Consider the following 25,608-nt stretch of genomic DNA (forward strand, 5'->3'; position numbering starts at 1 on the left):
TTAAAATACATCTACATAATCAAAAGTAAAAAGTCATTCATTACAAAATCCAGTAGGGTTAAAGACATCCCAGGGCCTGGTGGCAGATCAACTATCCGTATCACAGATTAAAAAAATAATTTACATCAGTTAGTTATAAGGTATTGTACATTAACAATTCTGTTATACACATTTGCTAAAGTTAAGATCATCTAAAAAAGAGACTACAATTAAAATATATATACAGAAGAAAACTAAAAAAGTAATCTCAGAAAAGATTTAAATAAACAAATTCTCCATGACCAATGTAAGAATTTAGCCACTGCTATAACCACAGGCTAGGTAGTATCTGTTTTAAGAATTCTTAGAGCTTCACAGCCAGTTTGAATGCTAAACTGGAGACAGATGGGTCTCAGCCACACCCGTCTTGGAAACTTTATACACAGGGCAACAAAATAAAATATGACCAATGGTCTCCTTTAAGGTGGGGCAGAAAGGGCAGGTGGGAACAAGTCCTTCTCTCCAATTACAAGTAAAAGAATTTGTTGGTAAAGTTCCCACCCTAAATTGATGGTATCTCTTTCTAGCCTCTGGTACAGTAATATAGTCCCAGTACCCCTCTAACACAGGTAGATGTTTTAGTTCCAGAAACTCCGTCGTCAATGACTGACCAATAGTCGAGCCAAATCTCTTCAATGTTACCAGGCTCCAGTAAAGGTCTCTTAGGACCTTCTTAGGGGGGAAGGTGTTTGCTATGGGGTCCTCCCATAGGCTGACCAAGCTCATGGCAGAATAAATAGACTTTACCTCACACAGCCACCGGATTTTATGGGCCTTATCAGCATTTCTTACATCTATAAAAGCCCTTGCGTACTGGGAGAGTTCTGGGATAACCCACAATCTCCTCCAGTATGCCACTGGTCTATAGTGGGCCTTATCTTCCAGTCGCTGAATGCCTAGATCATAGAAGAGAGGGGTCAACGGGGTTGATGCTGGAAGACCTGTGACCCAACGAAAAAACTTGTTTTGAGATCCAGTCAGATGAGATAAGTTACTATATCCCCACAGTTCAGCCCCATATAGAACTGCCGAAGCTATTTTGGCATCATAAATCTGCAGTAGAGGCGTTATTGGCCTAGTGTGGGAAAGAAAAAATTCCTTAATTAGGGCTCCTGATAGCTGAGCATGCTTAATAGTCAGGTGTGTAACGTGTGGTTTCCAATCTAATTTGGAAGCAAGGTTAATGCCCTGATACGAAAAAACCTGATTCTGCTCTAGTCTGACCCCGTTCAGTGCCACGTTGCCTCTAACATGTTTAGATTTGTGCAATACCATGAACTTGGTCTTATTAGCGTTTACGACAAGTACATGATCCTGGCAGAAGACCTCAAACACATCAATGGCTCGTTGAAGTCCCTGCTGCGGTTTGGAAATTAAAAGAGTGTCGTCTGCAAACATCAACAGGGGGATCGGCATACCATCCCGCTTTGGAGCATCAGTTGGACACTGCATAAAGTAGCCGATCACCCTGTTCATGTATAAAGAGAAGAGAGTTGGGGCTAGAACGCACCCTTGGCGTACACCCCTGTCTATAGGGAATGAATCTGTCACACTACCCTGTTGGTTCCACTTGATTTGGGCAAAATTGTCCTCATGTAGTCTTTTGAGAAGGGACAAGATATTTAATGGCATGCCCTGATCTGAAAAAACTGCCCAGATTTTTTCGCAAGGTACTAGGTCAAACTCCGATTTGAGATCGAAAAATGCCGCGAATAACATACCACCCCCCCCAAGAATAACCACCCACCAATAAATTAAAATAAATCTAAAAACTTGGTCAATAGTGTTTGTATGACTGCGGAAACCTGCCTGGAGGGGTGACAGTACTTCTTCCTCCTCAATCCAAGCTAGTATTCCCTGCAGAACAAGCCGTGCAACAACCTTCTGTATACAATCTAGCAAACTAATGGGCCTGTAATTGCCTGGATCGGAGCGTTCACCCTTTTTGTGGATTGGTATGATCACTGCGCCTTTCCAGGTAGTTGGTATGGGCGAGCCATTAGCGATGCCATTTGCTAGGTTTTGAATGTAGGGTTCCCAATGCTCTTTATCATGCATGAAGAGGTCGGCTGGAATAGAACCCAGACCGGGTGCTCTGCCCTTTGGGATGCAATTAAGTACCTTTCTCACCTCTATCCTCTCGAAGTGCAGGGGAACTACTGCCATATTATTAAGCAAAGGACCCTCAGTATCAACCCGGGTCGTTTCTTGAGATGCAAACTGGGTAGCGTAGTGGGCGACCCAGAGGTCGGGCGACACTGAGTTACTTGGTTCGCCTCTCTGTGTCCCCATACCCCACTTAACCATATCCCAAAAGGTACACATGGAGCGTTCCCGACTTGCGGAGTTCAACTCCCTCCAATACTCCTCATCCCAAGCACGTTTAGCATCATATTGTGCTTTTTTATAAAGGGCAAGTGCGCTCTTAACCCCGGCTCTACCTTTAGGTTTTAGGGCCACTCCGTTTCTCACTAATATCAATTGCTTGTTCTACTTTTGAATGTTCTCTCTTCTCTTCCTATTTCTGAGGCAAAATAAGTAACTATTAAGACTCACCTCAGCCACTTGCTGTTATGAAGAGCATTTGAGCTGTCTCTCAGTTTGCCACATTTATGTGCGCTGTGTATACACGAGAACGGTGTCCTACTCTGGTATTATGTACAGGAATTCCATGCCTACTTGGGGGCAGTGCCCCTCACCCCTGCCCCAAACACACACACATGCACGCTCGCACAAACACACACATTATACCAGGCGGGCAACTAGAGCCAAATTTCGAGGGGGGGGCTGAAAAATATTTCAGGGGGAGGGGGGAGGGCTAATTCTTCCAACCATAGACAGAGTGGCTGTAAGAACGGGAGAAAACACAAAAAAAGCCTAATTTACAAGTAAACGGTCTTTTAAAGACCTGTTAAGTACTCGGGTGTGGCTGCCATTAGATGGTCGCCAGCCCGCAAAGCTGTGTCCGCCCGGGCTGACACACATGACGGGGGGGGCTGAAGCCCCGTGAGCCCAATGGGTGTTGTGCGCCTGCATTATACTCACATTCACACTTACGCAGTCGCGGCCGGCATTGCGGGTGGGGGGTGGAAATGGGGTTGATTCGTCACGGGTGTTATGGGGGAGGAGGGAGATGGGAGGGGTTTAGTAAAATAAAAATATGAAATAAAACTTACTGAGCTTCTGGATGGGTCCGACGACTCCCGATGTCTGGTCCTGGGCCATATTCTGCAGCTCCTCGTCACTAGGAAAAGAAAAATCAGCCTCTCTCCCTCCCCTCCCTCCGCCAATTACAATGCTGCAATGGCAGCGTTGTGATTGGTGAGGCAGTGGGGAGAGTGCCCCAGCCGTGCCATTTTCTCCTGCATAGAGAAAAAGGGAGACTGGGCGGTCATGCTCGAGGGCAGGGGGGAGTGGCTTACCCACTGTTGTGGGTACTGACAGTTTGGTCGGCTCCAGGGGCCGACCAAACAATCAGTACCCACAACAGTGGGTAAGCCACTCGCTGCCTGCCCTGAAGCACGACCGCCCACGATCCATCCCCCAACCAGACACTCCGGCTTTCTTGCAGTGCGAGAAGCAGAAACATAAAATAGTAGTTTTTACCGTTTTACGTTTCTGCTTCTCGCACTGCGAGAAAGCAGTGGGGCGACGCACAAACGCCCTTATGCAGGAGTGTCCACTGAACATTTATATCCCTCAGAGTGTGGCGATTGGAGTTGCATACCCCGAGCAGACCATGAGGTAAAGTGCCTTATGATTTTAGGCAAAGTGAAAACTAGGTAAAGTTAAATCCTACATGGGAAACGTGCATTTTTTCTCCTCACATGTGTCTTGTTGTTACTTATATACAAATACAGAATGTGAGTGCGTGGAGTGTCACGTGTAACATTTGAATTTTCATGTTTATAAATACCTAATAGTGTACCGCAAGACTAGGATGCACTCTGCACATTGTAATTCACAATATATCTGTCTGCCCTAATGCCACTACTCTTTTTACCCTTATATCAGGTAAAATTTCCTCATGACTTCTATGATAGAGGTAGGTCCACCAAGTATATAAACCCTGACGAATGGGCAAGACCTAGTTAGGCTGCTCATGGGTAAAAACATGTTGGCACTTCAGAGGTACGTAAGGGCCACAGCGCCCACAAACGTCCCTGGTCATACTCTGTAGTATTTATATCTATACTAAGGGTACCACCTAATAAAGAATACGCTGTGGTTTACTCTATGGTATTTTTAACAGCATCAACTGCATCCCAGGTATCTATCCAGAAAGTAATATTTTCTTAGAACTCCCTCCTTCCAACTTGAGGTTGAGTCTGCCCTTATAGTACCATCTTACCATGGTGGGACAAGGTGGCCTATGATGAAGCATGTCACAATACTTGAGGCAGCCCACATCATCTAATTCTGAACATTGCCAGAATTTAGAGTACCAAAGTAGTAGTAGGCGGACAGTATCTTCCAAGAAGCATTTAATACATTTCAAATTTTCCAGTACAGGTTACCATGCTCCTTTGTGTTTTTGATGTTATGCTAGATGCAGATGTGGGACCTCAGTCTCTTTTTCTCCTTTGATGGTGTAGACATGGAGAAAGCAGCCCTGCACATTCACCCTCCTATTAATGCCTGCTGAAGCTTGTTGCACACCTTGGCCTTGGTTTATTCTCTATAATTACGCAGATGTTACCCAACTCCTTATCCTGATTAGTAACTCCCGTCAGGCCCAGGTATCGGCAAAAAAGCTGCTCCGATTTACTGTGAACTGGATGAGGGCCAATTCACTGAAAATCAATCCTGATAAGACCTAAGTGCTTGTTATTCCAACAAGTAATAGCCCCTGGTGTGATCTTTTCTGGCCTCCGGAACTAGGTGCCGCCCCGGTACCAGTCCCGGTTGTAAAAAGCCTAGGTTTAAAAATTGACTCTGAGTTATCTATGTCCAGCCGGGTCACTACAGTGGTAGGAACCTGTATAGGCCTATTAAGGCACTTACGGAAACTTTCTCCTCTCCTTTCAACATCTTCATTACAGTAAATTGTTTCCGCCACTGTCATTTCTAGGTTGGATTACGGGAATGCCCTTTATTTTGACCTTTCCCAGAAACTTACCAGGAGATTGCAGGTGGTGCAGAATGATGGGGCTAGGCTTATTTTTAGACTTCCTAGAAAGATACATGCTACCCCTCTGTTACATAAATTACACTGGCTTCCCATTAAACAGAGAGCTCAATTTAAGGGCTTATGCATTGCCCACAAGGCAATCTACGGCCACGCACCTAGGTATATAAAAGATCACCCAGAGAAATATGTTCCTAGCCAGACACTGCGATCATCTGTGGCTTGCCGTTTAGCTCCCCCTGGGTACACTACTAAATCTAAAGGGGGCAGAGCATTATCTGTTTTGCTTTCGCAAACTTGGAACAACTTACCTGGGTACCTGTGTAGGAAAACCGGTTCTCCTCACTTTTAGGAAACAATTAAAAACGTTCCTATTTAGAGAGGTGTTAACTACTGTGTAATTCTGCCACTAATGCTGCTCTTCCATCTGTTCTAGTGACTTGCTCACTTTTCTCTATAAGCGCTTAGAGACCTGAAGGTGATTTGCGCTATTTAAAGGCATATAACATAACATAACATATAAGTCTACCCCGCCTTCCATTTGTCTACTTAGAATAGCCACTACTACCACTTGTATGCAGGTGGTAGATAATGATGACTTAGGGATTTAATTTTCCAGTCTTGGCGCTACTTCAGTCCCCATTTATCTAGCTTCCTCACCTAAGGTACGGTGACTGGATGTATCCAGTGGAGCTCTAATTGGCTGCGGCTTGCTCCTCATATTGGTCTATGTATCCTTTGATGCATCTTTAATCGGATTCCAGCAGGGGGATAAAAACTGATGAAGAGTTTATTTTGCTGAATTATTAATTACACAATTGCTCTGGTATTGATAGAACTGTTTGGCTAGCAGCTAAGTGTTTCATGCTGATGCTGTATTGCTGCCTTACGAATCATTTCCCCATGCAAAGCAGACATGTTTTTTGCATGCCTAATTTGTAGAGTGCTGCAGATGACTTCCTGCAGCTAAAGTTGCCACGGAGCAGCGTTGGACAGCTTTATATTGCAAGATCTTTTTGGGGATAGTTCATTGCAGTCCAATATACAGAGAAGGGTGAGGAAGCTGGTACATTTTTAGGGACTGCTCCTAGTATAGAGGGTCTCGGCATACCCCATGTAACAGGTCTGGTTCTATTTCCGAGATCTGTAACTTATGTCCATAGAAAAAGAAAATTATGAGAACTATTTATTTGAAAGGTGCTAAGAACAAAAGGAGGAAAAACAGGAAAGCCCACTAAACACTATCTTTTCCATATGACTGCTGGTGACTTTTGATAAAAGCACTAATGCAAGTTGGCTGTACGAAGGGAGCCCTGTCCTACTGCCCTGTTGTTTAAATAGCCAAATTGTGTCTTGGAAAATGAGATGGTCCAAACCTGAAACTTAAGATCATCATTTAGAGGTCACGGAGTTAGCAGCTGCTACCATTGGTTTGCACTTTACTGCCCCTTGCACTGCTCGTGTGAACTCTAGCATGTATTCATGCATTTTCATGAGTACTTCAACAAACAAGATTTGATTTTGTGGAATATCCAATTGATCCTGTGTAGCATACTTTGAAAAAGTAATCCTTTCCCTTTCGTGTGTTGCAAACAATGAGACAAAAACAAAGACTATTCAGCATGTTATACACAGCTGTGTGGCAATAGGTTATTTGATTGAAGCATGTCTTATATTACAAAACCTGGGAATAAAATATCAGTTTTTCACTTTGTACTTTTGTTTTACTTACAGCGCAGTGCTGATTTCTATCTTCCCCTTTAAGTTACACATATCAACAATTTTTTAACAAGCATTTGCCTTGGCCGTAGTTCTGGCTTTTAAAGAATGTTGTGTGGTAATGTGAAGCATTGTGAAGGTATCAACCCAGGCTATCTTGAGCAAAGAACCATACTAGCTATGTATTTAACACAACAGAAAAGATTGATATGAAAAAAGGATATTTTTAATTTAAAAAAGAGAGAAAATGATTTCACATTTGCATCGTATATACATAATAAATTGATATAAAACATATATTTCTCAAGCTTAAAACATATATGATTAAAAAAGCATTCAACAAGTAATATTGTTGTCTTGTGTATTAACACTGCGGTAGTAGTGTGCCAACGCGTTTCGACACGCCGTGGTGTCTTCCTCAGGACAAAAGTTTTTTTTGCAGCCCAATACTCTTTAAAAAGACTTTGTTTGTTAAACAACTTCGGAATCTCCTTGTAGTTGTAGCGAAGAGTGAGGCACCTTTAAATATTTATTTCGTGGTATGTGAAATCTTTAAGTCAAGATTTCACTGCCCCCATCTCACTCTTTGCGGTTTAAAAACATGGAATATCTATTTCTTTCTTTGGAAGACCTGTTTTCTCGCCTCGAGGTTTGCTCTTAATGTGAAGCGGGACGGTTAGTGAAGCCGGTACACCCTGGTTGATGGTGATAGTCGGATCGCATAAGGCGTTTGTGAACCGAAAGGATATCTCTACTGAGACCCTTAAAAGACACTTTATTTTCCCCGTGAAAGAATCGAAAATCTCTTGCGTTTCAGGCGCCTCTCGCATTAGTAAGCTACTCGTCTTGTTGAGTGTTGCTTAACGTTATTTAGGCGTCCACCAGGATAAAGTATTCTTCTTCAAAGAATCTCAGTGAAATGTTCTGTTCTCATATTCTCGCCAGGTGCTGGTCATTCGTCTCAAGGAAGGTAATGTGAAGCATTGCAAGTATATCCCATGGGAATACATGTGCATCTGTGTGACGCAATGAACTGTAGAGTAATAGGTTGAAAGTTCAGGGGACAACTGTACTGTCAAGCAGACCTGCACATCCTTGTAAGTTAAATTCTGGCCTTCTCCCATCTGTGCTGCTGTACTAGAAAAATAATATAAATAATATAGTTATCTAAGACACTTTAGTAGCATTTCAAAGTAATGTGGCTTAAAGAGGAAACTTCCCCAGATATAACGGTTACCGCCTTTCCGCAGGATTACACTATTACCCATGCTGACCGGCAAAACAAAGCAGGTGGTGGGGTTGCCATAATTTTTAAGAAAGATCTTAAGGGGAAGTTGTTGTGGGTGTCAAATAAAATGCTGGAAACAGATAATAAGTTGGTTGGTGTGTTTATTCTCAGAGCAATGAGCCACCACACCGGCACAGGGAACCACCAACTGACACTTTACAGAATTAGAACCCCATTAGCCCCATGACAACATATAGATTCGTTAAGAAAAACATAATAAGCACTTGTAAATACAACATTATCTCTTTTTTCCAAAGAGAAGTTTAGAGTAACAATAAAAGGAAACAAGAAAAACCAAAAAAAACAAAAGAAAAAGAAAAAGAAAAGAACGTAGAAAAATGTAGTACCACAGTGAGAGGTACAAAAACTAACGTAGTTTCCATGGAGGTCGGGTCACACGAGTAGATTTTCTCACAGAACCACGACCCAAGGGACTCACTTCAGAAACACCACTTGGTAAGGAACATTTTGGCTTTTCCACAGGATCAAGAGACACAGGTTGAGATCCACGATTGGAACTCAACACATTGTCACTCTCTTTCACTCTGATGACCTTTCCAAGATTCCACCAAGGTCACCTTTCCACCATGACAGCATTTCCACACACTTTCTCAACACAAACTGGTTCTCCAAAAGAGTCACAACCTTTTCTAACAGTCCTATAATTTTTAACACACACCATATCACCAGGTGAAACATGAACTGTTTTTGTTGATTTCTTGTCATTGTACCTGATGGCCATTTTGTCTTGGGCAACCTTGACACGCATTTGCAATTCATCATAGTTGTCTAACTGACAAGAAACCTTTTGAGCAACAGTTCTCAATAACCAAGCAGGATAAAGTGTTGAAGTGGGTAATCTTCCTCTGAGAGAAACAAAAGGTGCAATCTTAGTGACAAAATGTGGGGTAGTGCGATAAAACCAAGTCATAGATCTCACAGCATTTTCCACATCAAAATTGTTGCTCTTAGCCCACTTTATGCACTCCACAACCACACGATTCATTCTCTCAACTTGACCATTTGTTTGAGGATGTCCCACTGAACTCCTCAGGTGCTTCACTCCTGATTCTGACAAAAAGACACGCATCTCTGCATTAACAAACTGGACACCATAGTCAGAAACTAGCGTCTCAGGAAAACCTTCACTCATAAAAATATCTCTTAGAAAAAGAATTGCACATTTAGCGGTGGGATTAGCACAGAACTTAACCTCTGGCCATTTGCTATGAAAATCCATTAGCACAAAAGCAAATCTTAAATGAGTAGGAAGAAAATTAAAGGGACCCACCAGATCAATTCCTACTTACTTTCAACCAGGGTTTAGAGGGAAAAGGTATGGGCTGTAAAGGAGGAGAAACAACCTTTAAACCTTTCTCAGCAGAAGCACAGACACAACACTCCTTGACTCTTTTATCAACCTCCCTATCCATAGACGGCCACCAATAATGTAATCTCAAACGCCTCTTCGTCATTGAGAGCCCGAGATGACCATCATGTGCCCTATCTATCAATTTCACTTGTAAGTTCACAGGAGGTATACATCTCTCATCCCTCATAACAACTCCATCTTCAATTGAAAGTTCCTCAGAGACCTTCCAAAAAGGTTGAATATGGAAAGGTAAATTTCTTTCCTTTGGCCAACCAGCAACAATATAATCTTTTACTTTCAACAAAGTTACATCAGAATTCATAGCATCTGACCATTCATTCTCACAACAACCAACGTTTTCTACTGCATCCAAAGAAGCGATGAAGTAATCCTCTCTATCCTCATCCAAATCTGTACCTTCATTGTCTTGTAAAGGTAGTCTAGAGAGCATGTTAGCTGTACAATTATCTTTGCCAGGTATATGTTTGGCAACAAACTGATATTGCAACAATCTGGTCGTAAGACGAGCTATGCGTGGTGTAGCATACTTAACACGATCTCCAGACAAAATGTATACCAAAGGCTTATGGTCAGTCTGTATTTCAAACTTCCTTCCCCAAATATAAGTCCGAAACTTTTCAGAAGCCCAATAGCATGCTAGCAGCTCCTTTTCAATTACTGAGTAATTTACTTCAGGATATCTCAAGACCCTTGAAGCATAACTAATAGTGACCTCCTCCCCATCAATTTTTTGGGTGAGCACAGCTCCCAATCCATAATTAGTCGTGTCAACTGTAATGGTACAACTGACACTGGGATCATAAGCCTTCAAAATTTTAGTATTGACCAACTCAGATTTAACCAGATCAAATGTTTGTTGACAGACCTCATCCCAAACAAAAGTAACACTAGATCTGAGCATATTTGAAAGAGACTTCATTTTACTGGCGTAATCTGGGATAAAACGTGAATAAAATTCACATAAACCCAAAAATGAACGTAATTCATCTTTATTTTTGGGTACTGGACAATCAACTACAGCCTTAACCAAACCAGGTCTAGGAGAAACTCCCATACCTGAAACCAAATGTCCTAGAAAATCAACTCCTTTTTTCCAAAACTCACACTTGTTCTTCTTAACCACAATCCCTTTTTCATCAAATTTCTTAAGAACAGACCTGAGAGTATAATCATGTTGATCCAAAAATTTGTCAAAAATCAAAACATCGTCTTGAAAAATGACTACCCCCTTGACATTCTTGAGTACACTCTGCATGACTCTTTGGAAAACAGAAGCCGCAGAGGTGAGCCCAAACGGCATTCTACAGAATTGAAAAGTCCCAAATGGAGAATTGAAAGCGGTGTAATGCCTAGATTCAGCCTCCAACACAATTTGGTAGCACGCAGAGGCTAAATCAATCTTCGAAAACCACTGCGCACCTCTCAACTCTTCCAATAAATCACTAATTTTGGGAAGTGGGTGAGCATCCACCCAGATCTCCTTGTTAAGACTCCTGAGATCACAGCAAAGACGAATTTCTCCATTCCTTTTCCGCACGACCACCAAAGGACTAAGCCACAAACTAGACTCAATAGGCTCTATTATGCCATTTCTCTCCAGTCTCTCAAGTTCAGCTTTGCGATCTGCTCTTAACCTAAAAGGTACAGACCTGACCTTATGTTTCACAGGCACAGCATCACCTTTAACTTTGATTCTGTGTTTAAAACCTGCAATTTCTCCAAACGAATCAGAGAAAACCCTTGGAAATTCTTTCTCAAGACACATTGAATCCGGCATGTCCAGCACAACAAGTACTTCTTCTTTAGCACCCGGTTTCAACATCATACCAAACAGGCCCTGATGGTACCAACCTAATATGTTCAGCCCACGTACAGCTACATATATCTTTCCCTGTATCTTCCTTCCTTTGAACTGTAAGACATCTTCAATGTAACCCTCATAAGAGACAGGTGCCCTGTCTGGGGGAAACAGTTCCCTATCTGCCCAAGATTGCTTGAATAACTCCAAAGTAATCATCATTATCCTGGCTCCAGAATCTACAAGAAGCTTTAACAAAACATCACCTACCAGAATATCCACATAAGGATCTACACATTCAGATGGATCCCCAGTCACAACAGAAGTTTTCTACTATTCCCATTCCAGGGTGTGACTGTCTCACATGCAATAGAACTCTCCTCCACTTTCACTTTTTCAGGGATACTAGTGTACTGCCAGACATAGGTGCAGAACAAAACCAGCAGAAGTCAAATTTGACCCGGTTTGGCAATTTAAATTTACATTTGGAAGACAATAATTTTGAAAGTTAAAAGAATTTCATAAAGTACTTCGCTGTCATCCAGTATACAGAATGAGCTATGCACCAGACGCACACAAATGTAATCTCCTTTACCCCCATCTTTTTTAATATCCCCAACCTGAGATCTGCAATTCTTCTACCAGAATGTTGGTCTGATCATTGTATGGTCCCATTCCATATTCATAGGGTAGGAAATAAAACTGCTCCTAAACAGCAGCCACATTTTAGCCAGAGGTGGGCGCAATTGGATGCAGTGAGTTGGAAATACTCCCTTCACTATTCTCTCCCCATTATGTAGGATGAAATAGTAGAAATGTATTCTAAATTCGGGGATTGGATAGTAAATTCTCTGGATAATTATCTAGTCCCCAGGAGACTGCTTAAAATCAGTCACTTGATCCCAGGCTCACGCCCCTTCACTCACCACTAAACTCATAGCCCTAAAAAACAGAATAGAAAAGAATTGAATGAAAGTGGAGAACACAATATGATGAAGTTAGTAAGCAAATATGTAAGAATACAGTGAAAAATTTCCACGATGATAGAAGAAAAGCTCAAACCACCTTCCTCGGTTCCAAGATAGACAGTGCATCTAAGTCTTTAAAATAACTTATTAAAATCATCATCTCCATTATAAAACCAGCAAGGACACAATCGGGTCCTGTAGCCTCCGAGGGAAGATATAAAATGTTAGCAAACTATTACCTAGAGAAAGAAAAATTATTTGCGCCTCTCTGCCGAAGGAAACGGCCCCAAATATAGAGCCTGATTAGGAGATGGGAATCGCCTGACATAGTGTTGGGGGTCCCACAGACCATATTACAATGTGACCACTGCGGTGGTGGTCGCAGGGTACATGTTTTCCTTTGCAGCGGGAGCTGCTGGCTGCACCACAAGCTGCAATGAAAAAAAGGGATGTTTTACATGTCCCTGTACTACGACACAGACACCATGCGGTGCCTGTCACTTGGTACAGGGATATGTAGGGGGCACGATAGGTGCCACCCGACACCCAAAGGAATGGGCCAGGGATGAAGGGGGGCCTGCTACAGGCCCCCAATGTCCTCCCGCCAGCCTTTCCATGGGGGGTGAACCGCCATGGAAAGGCTGGTGGGGAGGGACCATCCTAATCCCTACGGCGTGCCTGGCAGGCACCGCCACCATTGTAGGGATCGGTATGTCCTCCGACAGTCCGACGGCCTCCTTGAGCCCATCCGATCCGTAGCGGTCGGTCTCTCTGGCGCCACCCCTCGGCCCGCCATCAAAATGTGGCGGGCGGTAAAGCTGCTTAGGATGCTGGGTAGACCTCCGCTGACAGCCTGTTGGTGGGGGTCTCCCTGCCATCCTAATCAGGCCCTTTACACTAAAACATGCATTTACGGAGGTTAGCCAAAGAGAACTTGTCAGCTTTCCCGGAGGTCACTAGTCAAGTTATTGAGGAAATATCACCTCAATCAAATCAGGATCCCCACTGGACCCCACCCCTCCCGACATTAGCATGAAAGGCGGAAACATTATTTTTATGGTCCTAACTAACATTCTCAACCATTCTCTGGAGAGCGCTGTGGTTGCAGCTACCTGAAAACATGCAGCTGTGAAGCCACTCTTCAACCCCGTAAAAGCAGAAAACTATAGTCCAATCTCTTTGCTCCTGGGTGTCAGTAAAATTGTAGAATCATTTGTTCAAAAACATCTATCCTCATTTTTACGTTTTGCTGACCAGAGGCTTTTTATAGTTCTGATGGTCAAGAAAGCAATGAGTGGTGGAAACACATTTATCTAGCTGGCATCCAATCTCTGGAACATGCAGCAATTACTACTCAGAAAAACTAAGGAGGAACTCAGTTTTAGGAAACAGCTGAATACCTACCTATTTGAATAATATGCCTTCTTATCAAGAGGAAACTATGAAACGAACATGGCAACTAGCAATGGGAGGCCTGTCAGATAGCCATGCACTTTAGAAGTGCCTAGTATAGTATAGTATAGTATAGTATAGTACAGTATAGTATAGTATAGTATAGTATAGTATAGTATGGCATAGTATATTATAGTATATTATAGTATAGTATAGTATATTATAGTATAGTATAGTATAGTATAGCATAGTATAGTATAGTATAGTATAGTATAGTATAGTATAGTATAGTATAGTATAGTATAGTATAGTATATGTGTGCCCTGAAAGTTTTAGCCCAGGCCACTGAATAAATAAACAAAATGGGAACTATGCAAAGGAAATGACAATTATCAAAGGGAGGCCTGTCGGGTAGCCATGCGCTTTAGAAGTACCTAGTATAATATAGTATAGTATAGTTTAGTATAGTATAGAATAGTATAGTATAGCATAGTATATAAGCATGGGCGGATTTTGCGGATCCACGATCCGCGGATTTTGCGGATTTGCAGATCGTGGATCCGCAAAATCGGCGGATTTTGCGGATTTGCGGATCCGCGGATTTGGGGCGGGGCTTCCATGCGAGTGCACATGCCTCTTGTGTGTTTAAAAGGTCTGAGAAAGATCAGTTCAGCAGATGAAGAGAAAGAAGCCCCTGGCCACAAGAACAGCACGGGTATTGTGCTTGTGAAAGCCAAGGATGCAAAGGCCTCTATCCAGCATCACACCTGCCCAGCCTCGACGACGCTCACGATTGTTTTTGGGCTAATGAATGAGTCACTGAATTTGAGCTTCAACTAGTTCGAGCGACCATGTGTGTGTTACTATGCAATCGCCCCGAAGGGCGCAGGGGTCCCTGAGTGAGCTGTCCATCATAGTGGGTAAATGGCGGGAAGACGGTGCACACCGCGAGTGTGTGAGCGGGACCAAACGTGCGGGGCTTCAATGCGAGTTCACATGCCTCTTGTGTGTATAAAAGGTCAGAGAAAGATCAGTTCAGCAGATGAAGAGAAAGAATCCCCTGGTCACAAGAACAGCACAGGTATTGCGCTAGTGAAAGTCAAGGAGGCAAAGGCCTCTATCCAGCATCACAGCTGATGTTCCACAGTAGATTTGGGAAAGGAAATTACACCAGCCTGGCCTATTGTAACTACGATGGCGCCGGCAAGCTGCCAGCGCCATCCTAAAATAGTTACTAAATTAGCTTCAACAGGAAGCTCTAATAGATAAAATCGAGCACCTGCTTTATTTTATCTATTAGAGCTCCCTGTTGAAGCTAACTTAGTAACTATTTTAGGATGGCGCTGGCAGCTTGCCGGCGCCATCGTAAAATAGTTACAACAGGCCAGGCTTCAACTTTTGCCCCCGGATCCGCCGCTCGCGGATTTGCGAATTCTCGGTAAATTCGCGGGAGTTCGCGGATCGCGAATTTACCGAAAATTCGCAAAATCCGCGAGCGGAACGGATTTTGAGCTCATACTTAATAGTATAGCATTGTATAGTATATTATGGTATAGTATAGTATAGTATAGTATAGTATAGTATAGTATAGTATAGTTTAGTATAGAATAGTATGTGTGTGCCCTGAAAGTTTTAGCCCAGGCCACTGGATCAATAAAGAAAATGATTACAAATGTATGAAGGATAAGCATTTTTTTTGTGGAAGCGCACAACTGCTGCCAAATCAAAACATGCACTCCTTGCTCCTAACATTTGGCGAAGTCAAAGCCCCTCTCTAGTAATGCTCACATACTTGTCTTGAAACATCTGTGCTGGCTAGGCCATGGGCGGTGAACTCCACTCTGTTTGCGGAGTTTGAAGAGTTTTCCACACTCAGCAGAGCATGTATAGTTGAAATACCTCTGCAGAGCGGAGTTCTTTGCTGGCAAACACGAGCTCTCTTGCGTTGGGCATGGTGCAGTTTGTGCTGATTTTCCAGCACCGGGCAAACACCCAGCACTAAAAATCAGCGCCAATGGTGGAATCTTATGCACTCTCCTGCTTGTGGAACTCCGCGTAGCGCCACAGAGTGTTCCGGTCACTACGCAGAGTTCCGTTGCGGAACGCCATGGACTCCACCCAGGCCTAGTGCTGTCAAGCCAGACCATGAAAAATAACTAAACACATGTGCACTAGATATTTGATCAGAATATTGTTGACCAAGTCAGACATGCCATTGAGCCTGCTGGAAGATCTCTTTCCTGCAGTGACCATGAAGGTCAGAACCAAAGAAACCCAGTGAGTAATTTTGGGTCAGCAAGAATGGCGAAAGAGTTCATACATGATGATTTGACTGAAAGGGCTTTGCTTTATTCTTTTAAATGTGTTAAGATACAAAAGGGATGAACAATGTTCTTTTTTGGCTCCGACAGACAATAGCTAATGGGACAGTGGAAATGTGTGCATGGCTTTTGTTTTTAAGTTTCAGAAACAAGTTACGTAGGTTACCCTTTTGTCCATGTTTTCTGTTCTGTTTTTTCTTTAAATACTATATCTGGAAAACACGTACCTATCTACATTGTGTAATCTGTTGTTATATTAAGTTTACTAAAAAAGCCAATTGCTGACATTTCCTCTCCTACTAAGTACTGTTGAATGCCAAACTAGAACTCACATTCCTCAATAAGCTGCAGTATTATTTACCTTTGGATTATTTTACCACATATCTGCCTGGTAACAACCTTCTCCACCCCTTGAATTAGACTTTTGGGAGTTTGTTAGAGATGATGTAGCAATCATAATTGCCTCAACCCATCACAATCACCTTTCATATGTCCTCATACTTGACATTGGAAACTGTTGATTAACTAATTCTGCCATGTTCTCTTAACACTCTAGACATCATTGACTGTGCCCTACAATGGATCCTATCTTACCGCTTTGCCTATATTTTTTCTGTTGAATGAGAGTCTATGCTATTGCCACCTACTTAACTACCCACTGACAACCCCAAATCTTAATCATAGGTCCTCTTCTTTTTCTCTTCACCAGCTCCCTGGGGACATTATCTTCTCCATGGTTACCTCATATCATTCCACATTTGAGCCTTATTATGATGTTGGGCAGACTTGAGTCTACCTCACACTGTATTGGTATGGGAACCGCCCGTTCATTGGTCGACGATTTTGCATACCTAATTACAATGCGACCGCACATGGTGCAGTTGAGAATCCGTCCATCATCCCCTTTTGAATTGCTTTGTTCGCCCTAAGTTGGCAGGGTATGCTCAGACGTGAGTCCCTTGCTCACTTGGCCACTGGATTCAAGATAGCCTGGCTGATGAGGATTATGAATCCGATACCAGTCCCAGGATGCTTGTTTCCGGTCCAGGGAAGACATGGCTTGGCAGTTCGGGCTGGACTGTTCCCAGTAGGCACAGGGTCAAACTGATTTGCATATGGCCATGCCTGAACTGGGGTGGCTGAGTGAGCTAAAGAATGGTGATGGATTAAATCCAGATCAGTTGACAGGGGGTGAGTGTTTGATTTGCTCAAACGCTCCGTCCTTCATCCCCTTTTGTATTGCTTTGTTCGCCCTAAGATGGCAGGGTATGCTCAGACGTGAATCCCTTGCTCACTTGGCCACTGGATTCAAGATAGCTTGGCTGATGAGGATTATGAATCTGAAACTGGTCCCAGGATGCTTGTTTCTGGTCCAGGGAAGACATGGCTTGGCAGTTCGGGCTGGACTGTTCCCATGAGGCACAGGGTCAGACAGATTTGCATATGGCCATGTCTGAACTGGGGTGGCTGAGTGAGCTAAAGAATGGTGATGGATTAAATCCATATCAGTTGACTGGGGTGAGTGTTTGATTTGCCCAAACGCTCCGTCCATCATCCCCTTTTGTATTGCTTTGTTCGCCCTAAGTTGGCAGGGTATGCTCAGACGTGAATCCCTTGCTCACTTGGCCACTTGATTCAAGATAGCCTAGCTGATAAGGATTATGAATCAGAAACCGGTCCCAGGATGCTTGTTTCCAATCCAGGGAAGACATGGCTTGGAAGTTCGGGCTGGACTGTTCCCATGAGGCAGAGGGTCAGACTGATTTGCATATGGCCATGTCTGAACTGGGGTGGCTGAGTGAGCTAAAGAATGGTGATGGATTAAACCCAGATCAGTTGACTGGGGGTGAGTGTTTGATTTGCTCAAACGCTCCGTCCATCATCCCCTTTTGTATTGCTTTGTTCACCCTAAATTGGCAGGATATGCTCAGACGTGAGTCCATTGCTCACTTGGCCACTGGATTCAAGATAGCCTGGCTGATGAGGATTATGAATCCGAAACCGGTCCCAGGATGCTTGTTTCCGGTCCAGGGAAGACATGGCTTGGCAGTTCAGGCTGGACTGTTCCCATGAGGCACAGGGTCAGACTGATTTGCATATGGCCATGTCTAACTGGGGTGGCTGAGTAAGCTAAAGAATGTTGATGGATTGAACCCAGATCAGTTGACTGGGGGTGAGTGTTTGATTTGCTCAAACGCTCCGTCCATCATCCCCTTTTGCATTGCAGTTGCAAACTCCCATTTCCCTATGGGAGCTTGTACTACGTCCGGAAACCGGCTGTAGCACAAGCTCCTGTATTGAAATAGCGGTTTGTGTGAATCCCTGCACCGTGTGGCAGGCACGTCACAGACCAGCCGGAGGCTGCATGGTGAAGAGGACCCTGCTAGGGTCCCCCAATGTTGCTTTCTGACAGACTTTCCATGTCGGAAAGCTCAAAATGGAAAGCCTGTCGGAAACCAACATTGTAATCCCAAAGGCAGAAACACCTTCCACTGTGATTACATGCTGGTCTCAGACGGGCTCCTTGAGCCCGGTGGAATCCAGCCGGAATGACCAGCCACTTTCAGTTTCGACCACCTGCATCATAATGCAGTGATCGAAATTGAAACCCCTATGAGGCTCGGAAAGCCTCAGACCTCCGTTTGGAGGCTATCTGGGCCCCCTACTAATTGGGCCCTTAATTCTACATTTACAGTAATACAATTTCCTGGTGTAGTAATACAATTACCAAAGTGTGATATTACCACAAAATATGCTGGAAGCTCAAAACATCCAAAAAGCGGTCTATTCTGAATGATAACACAGATTTTTGCTCTGAGTCTTTAGGGATAAGTAAGGATATTCCCCATTATTGAAGTCTGAAAATCTAGCACAGAATTCAGAAAATGTCTATAACACGTTTATGGATAAAAGGATATGTATTACCTTTAAATTATTGCAGTGTTTTCTCCAGATGTTTATTGTTATATATGCTCCGCCATGAGTGTGGAGAAATCAGCACTTATACAACAATTTCAATTGGCAGGAAGTGGGTGATACCAGGCATAGTTTGCCTCATAAGTTTGGGATTACCCACAACAATGAACATTTGTGGGTGGTCCAGCATCTTTTCTCCCTCTAACTGGACAGAGATTTACTCCTGCCTTGGAGTGGCTCTCCTTTCAGTGTGAGAAAGGGAACTGATCACTCCCCACATCTGGTCGGAGTGTAAGGGAAGGGCTTGCTCCATATTGAATAAATGTATGCCCTCAGAGAAAATAAAATAAAAAATGTGCATTTATGCAGGGAGTTCAATTCTCCCTTTGAGGACTTCTTTGCTTCTGAGAACTCTTTTACGGGAAAATACTAGGCCTTGGGAATACTCACAGGACATTCCAAGTAATACACCTGGATACCTGCGCCTACTTTTCTGGAGTTAGTCTGGGAAGATGCTCGAATTCAAAAAGGTAGTACAATTGCGTTCCATGCAGACGTACAACTAAAGATGCAGAGGTACTTTTTTTCCATCTCAGACCTACCTATAATGTCTTTCTTATTGTATTTTCATGCGAGGAAATGTGTGTAATGTCTATTCAAGAGAAAGCAAAGGTTGTCTGCAATGTCAGACTCGCTCGTGTGCTATTTATTCAAACTTAACAGAAACAATTTGAGTCCTTTGTTCCATATTTTTGTAGAGTAATGTAAACGTGTCAATCTCTATTTAGTGGCGAAATAGAGCTGAAACGATTGACATGTTTTAGTGACTTAAAAGTATTCCATACACAGTTCTCTTTTGACGCCAGAAACAACACATACAGTGTGTATGTTTTGAAAGACGGATGACAGCTAGCGAGCGTCGCAATGAATTATTCATCTATGCGACACCAAAGTCACAGAAACCCATTCGGTAGCATTTAGAAATAACAGTTTTTTTGTGCCAGGGGGAATCGGATGTCAAGCCATAATCCTTTAAACATATTCAGGTACAGCAGACGCTTAAAAACATAGCAGCTGCATTCTGAAAATGGAAATAGATCCACAAATAACATCTATTAAAGGAGGCAGAATTTCACATCTTCTGTTTGTTTTGTTTGTTATGTTAACGAAAGCAATAAATGACAACATAGGTCTCTTTAGTGCACTCTCGCAACATTGTGCAAGTCTGACGGTCTGATTAGAAGCGGCTCTGTAAATGGTAATTCCTGTGCAACCAATGCAAATGTTGTGGTGTATCTTGCACACAGTAATTACCAGATTTCATAAAGGTCACACCCTTCTTTAACATTTCCGATAAACTGAACAAGGGAAATAGGCCCTAGAGCTTATTTACAAGAAAGTGCTGCAGCGCGGCACCGCAAGCCCTTTGGATGCGCCACGCTGCGGAACTTTCACAACACAGGGATACGTCATATTTTCAACAACATGACTCATTCCGGTGCGGTCCTCTGCGCTGGTGCGCAATCGGCTGCCATGCGCTAAACAGCCACCCTTGCGCCATGGTGCAAGGGTGCCTACGTTGCAGGGAGATTGTTTCTGTGCAAAAACAATAACAAAAATAATAAAAAGAGGTGATTTCCTCTTCCTACGTGTGCTGCAGAATGCAGCACCCCTAGAAAGAGGAGAGAACAAGGAGAAATGTAAACATTTCTCCTTGTTGCACCTCGCTACACCTCCCTGGGGTAGGGTGGCATTCTGATGCATTTCCAGGTTTACAAATTCTCGTAAATCTGGAAATGTGGCAGAATACATGGGTGTTTTGTCGGAACAACCACAGCAACACCCATGAAATGCCCCTTTCACAGTGTTGCGTGAGAAGGGGCGATATTTACAAAGACAGATAAAGCCACGCAGGGTGGCTTTATGTGTCCTTGTAAATGTGGGGCAGGAGGTTGCGTCAGCGGTGCGTCACCGCACTGGGGGCGCAAGGGGTTTGTAATTAAGCCCCCCCTGTATTTATCATTAGATTGCAGCTTTCGGCGTGGTACGCACCAACATCTGTGTATGAGTCCTCAAAAACATGGAATATGCAATAATTATCGCACCCTATAAGGACTAGGGGGATATGTACAAGGAAGTGGAGGAGAGAGGCGTTAGCCTTCCTGGCTTAACGCCTCTCTCCTCTACTTCTGAAATGTAAGGCTGCACCATATTTACAAGAATGTGGTGCAGCCTTGCATTTCCCCATGCTATGGTGCTAAGTTTAGCAAACAGAGTGCAAGGGTGTCTGCATGCAGCGGAGGATTGTTTAGGAAGGTGCCCCTTCCCACATATAAACAATCCTAGAAATGCCATTCTGTCACTTTCCTGCGTGCTGCTTCATGCAGCGCACATGAAAGTGAAAAAATAGCTTTTTGTAAAAAAAAATATTTATATACAGGAAGGTACACCTTCCTGTACATAAACAAACAATGACATTTTGCTTTTCCCATTTGTGCTGCACAAGGCAGCACACATGGAATAAGCAAAAAAAGAGGAGAAATAATGCATTTCTCCTTGTTTCACTGTGTTAAGACCAGTTTGTAAATGGTCTTAATATTGGTGTTGCCTTCTATGTATGCCACCCTTGTACATAGGGGTAATCGTCAACATGAATGGGTGTTGCGGTGGAACGCCCACCGTAACACCCACTGACCGCCTCTTTCACGCTAACCATAGCATGATAGGGGGACTTATGTACGAGGCAACGTTAAGCCACATTGAGTGACTTAATGCTGCCTTTCACATACGGCACAGCCCCTATCGCCACTACAAAGCCAATACAGGTGAAGTTGTGGTTGTGATAGGGGCTTGTACATATGCCCCTAGGTTTATTAGTTGAGGTGGTGGGCTGTGCCCCTTCCCAGTAATAATCCACCATTCCTGTCAGGGTGAACCACAAATCTAAAAGAAACCTTCGCTTAATCCTTTGGTAGCATGGGCAACAAGCAGTCGGGCTTAACTTCAGAAGCATGTGTAAAGGAGTTCTGCAGTACACAAACAGTAATAAAGTGGAAACACATTACAAAAATGGTCCCAACCACTATTTATAAAAATATATGATATTTAAATGAAAAATCCAACAGAAAAACAACAAAAAAGGTCAAATCAGAAAACATGAAGGGTTTAAATTCAATAGTTGAGCAAGGGCCAGTAGGAAACAGGTCCAAAGGTACCAGGACAAAAGTCACAGTTCAAACTGGCTGCAGGGCTGCACAGGTGGATACGGGAAACAAGGGTCTCTGATGTGAAAAGTAACCTTCGTCCAAAGTGCGCAGAAATGCTTTGCTTTGTCTGCATCACTGCAAAACTGCGGACTTTTGCATCAAGCTCAGGAAGTGGGTGACTAGGTGCTGCGAGGTTGCTTCAGGGCACAGCCTTGTGTTAGGCTGCGACCATCGCTCAAGGCATTGCTGCAGGGCTCTGTGAGGGATTAGGTGACCTTCAATCACAGGGATCAGTACGGTTGTGATACTCTGCCGGGCTCTTGCATCAGGACCAGGAGTCCGGCGGCGGGGAGCTGCGCGACTCAGCGTCGGGTTCAGGCTGTCATCCAGGTGAAGCAGAGAGGTTCCTGCGGGTGCGAGATCCTGTGCAATTTAATTCAGGCGGACAGCAAAAAAGGCAGGAAGGAGTGTACTCTGACAACTACCAGCGTCCAGGACCAGCGAGTACAGGCTGGAGAGTCAGTACTCACTTTCACCAAGGCAGAGCAGTTGGGACCAGGCCATGTTCTGGTAAAGAAAGCAGGTGAGGTCTCTGGAACCTTGATGTCCCTGCAGTTCAGGCAGTAGGACCCTCGGAGGAGTAGCAACCCGTCCCCTGCCAAAGGGGTGGTGGCATGCCGGGGGAGGGAGGTGGGGAAGGAGGGGGGTTAGGGAACAAAAAAATTGAAAAAAAACGTACCTGAATGTTGCCGTCTTCACCCACTGCATCGCTGTCTTCCTTCTTCTGGGCACAGGCACCCAAACTGCACTGCTGCCAATCCTGACGCTGCATAAAAGCAGCATCAGGATTGGCCTGGGTGCTGGCAACTTGAACTCCCAGGCAGACTGGGAGCCTGTACCTACTCTGACCAGCCCCAGCAACGCAGAAGGCTCTGGAGTGAGCTTCACTGCACATGAGGGATGGGCCAGTATGAGTTGGTCAGCCAATCTCTCATGCGCAGTGAAGGGAGTGCACTACCACTCCCACACCAGCAGTGCCATCCCCTGGAACTGCCTCTAAGCCTCATCAGAGTCCTAGGGGCGGGTCCAGGGGATTAAGATATAATGATAATAAAAAGGATTTCAAACCTGTTTTATTATCAGTTTATTTGAGGGTGGTGGCAGGGGGGGCAGCGCTCCTCCCCCCAAATGGAGGAGCCGCCGCTGCCTCAGAGTCACTTCCGAGTTTCTGGAGAAGTCAGCAGGTCCAGGCCTCCTTGGAGATAGGCAGACAGCAGGGCAGTCTTCTTTTGTTCTTACAAGTCCAAGAGAGATCTGATTTCAATGTCCAAATGTCCAGTTTTTATAGAGGTTTGCCATCTCGTGGGTAAGGGCTCGTTTGTTTACACATAACACTGGAGACGGGGGAGTCCGTTTATTTATTCTCTGTGAATGCCAAAAAGTTTGACCTATGCTGGGAGAGAGGCAGGACTCGAGGTGTGCTCCTTTGTGGGTGTGAGAAGGTGGGCATTTTGACACGCAAGTGGGGTAAGTGTTAACTTCACCCTCCCATCCTGTCTGATAGCTCACTCAGCCTTCACCCAAAAGATCTATTATACACAACCCAGGAGACAGTCATTTACATCCCAGGCAGGCAGAATACACCCAGGAGGGTAACAGCTACTGGAGCCAGAAAAATAGCAGCTTTCTTAAAGTGGTATTTCCAACATTATGATTTAAAATCCAGCTTTACCAATAAAGAGGATTTGACGTTTTAATGTAAGCGAGTGAAAGACTAATTTCTTTATCTGCTTCGACACTGAATCTAGTTCTTAGTGGTTGCACTAAATTGAACCATTGTTTATCTATGAAAGAGATAGGACTTGCAGCAGCAAAAGTCGACTTTCGGGGAATTTTACTTCAGGACTAAACTATATGTGCACTTTTTAAATACAATGCACCCTGCCCTCATAGCTGATAGAGCCTATTTTAGGGGAGACTTGCAAGTACCAAAAAGGAAGCTTTTGAGGCTTGGCAAGGGTTTTTTCTTTCCAAGTCCATATGGCAGTTCACAATTTTACCCTTCGCCCTTGCACCACGCAATGGGGCGCAAGGGCGACGTAACTGCTAAGTAAGATTTACCAAGCATCGCAAGGCCACCTTGTGTGGCTTGATAAATCTAGACTAATGCAGCGCTAATCATTGCATTGTGTTTCTCTGCCCCAAGGGAGGCTTTCCATGGGTGGAGCGTGGGTGTCCCAGGGCATTCTGCAGCACACATAGAAAGAGGAATATGCATCAGACTTTGGTTTTTGTGCAGGAAGGTGTTTCTTCTTGCACAACAACAATCCTCTCTGCAACGCAGACCCCTTGCACCATGGTGCAAGGGAGCCTCCGTTGGCGCTAAGCAACACATTGTGCGCTAACAAAGGGAAAAGACAAGATGTTCTGTATAAAGCTGAATATGGCCCATTCCTGCCCTTTCCCTATCATGCAGCCGAGCAAGGTGACTTCCTGCTCAGTGTGATTTTTTGATAAACATGCCCCCCAATTTATAGGCCCTGAGTACCCATGTCCATGTACAAGGGACCTACAAATAAATTAAATGTGCCAGTCATTATGAGTCAACTGTAACATGTTTAAAACACAGAAAGAACACATACACATTTCCATGAGTTAGCACGGACAAGTGCTCAGAATCAATAATACCAATAAAAATATGTCCAGAAAAGGCAAAAAGTTTAGGGAGTGATCACACCAATGGTGCCAGGTCCAACCCATCGGATAAATTCCTAGCACCTCAGTGTCAGATTTATTTGCATCCGACAGGGCCTACTCCTATCCCAGGACGAACAGTTGACTGTGCTTTAAACTAATAAATTCAAAAGGCTGATTAGATGGACCAGCGACTGTGTGAGTTCCAAAGGCTGAAGTCCCAACGCAAATAAAGGAAAACTACCAGAGACACAATTCAAAGTCCAAACCATAAGGTTTCTTATAAAATTTAGAATCTTTGGAAAAAGGAAAAAGAGTAGTTAGTAAGGAAGTTTAATAATTCACAAGTTAGAGGATTTAATAATGTCACCCTCCAGAAATATTATGGTCAAGTATAGTATCACAAGGGTCAATTCACAACCCGTCATAGTCTTCTCAGCAACAATAGGGAAAAAGCGCGTGCACACATATCAAATGAGGCACTTGTTTTAGGTTCACAGAAGAGAATCATCCCTCAACATCACATGAGGTAGTAACAGGGCTAAATTAATAAAGTTACATGACATAAACTAATCAACATCATAGAAATTGTGCTACCTAAAGAGGATGCCATACGGACAATTCAAATATGAATATTCTAGTGTCTCCTTTAACATACTGGCAGGAGGGGAATGCCATTATACTACTAAACGATGAAATATTCAATAATGAAAAGGATCACAATTGAACCAGCAGGAAGCATAAGC

This window comes from Lissotriton vulgaris, chromosome 9, assembly GCF_964263255.1.
Source record: "Lissotriton vulgaris chromosome 9, aLisVul1.2, whole genome shotgun sequence".
Classification (NCBI taxonomy): domain Eukaryota; kingdom Metazoa; phylum Chordata; class Amphibia; order Caudata; family Salamandridae; genus Lissotriton; species Lissotriton vulgaris.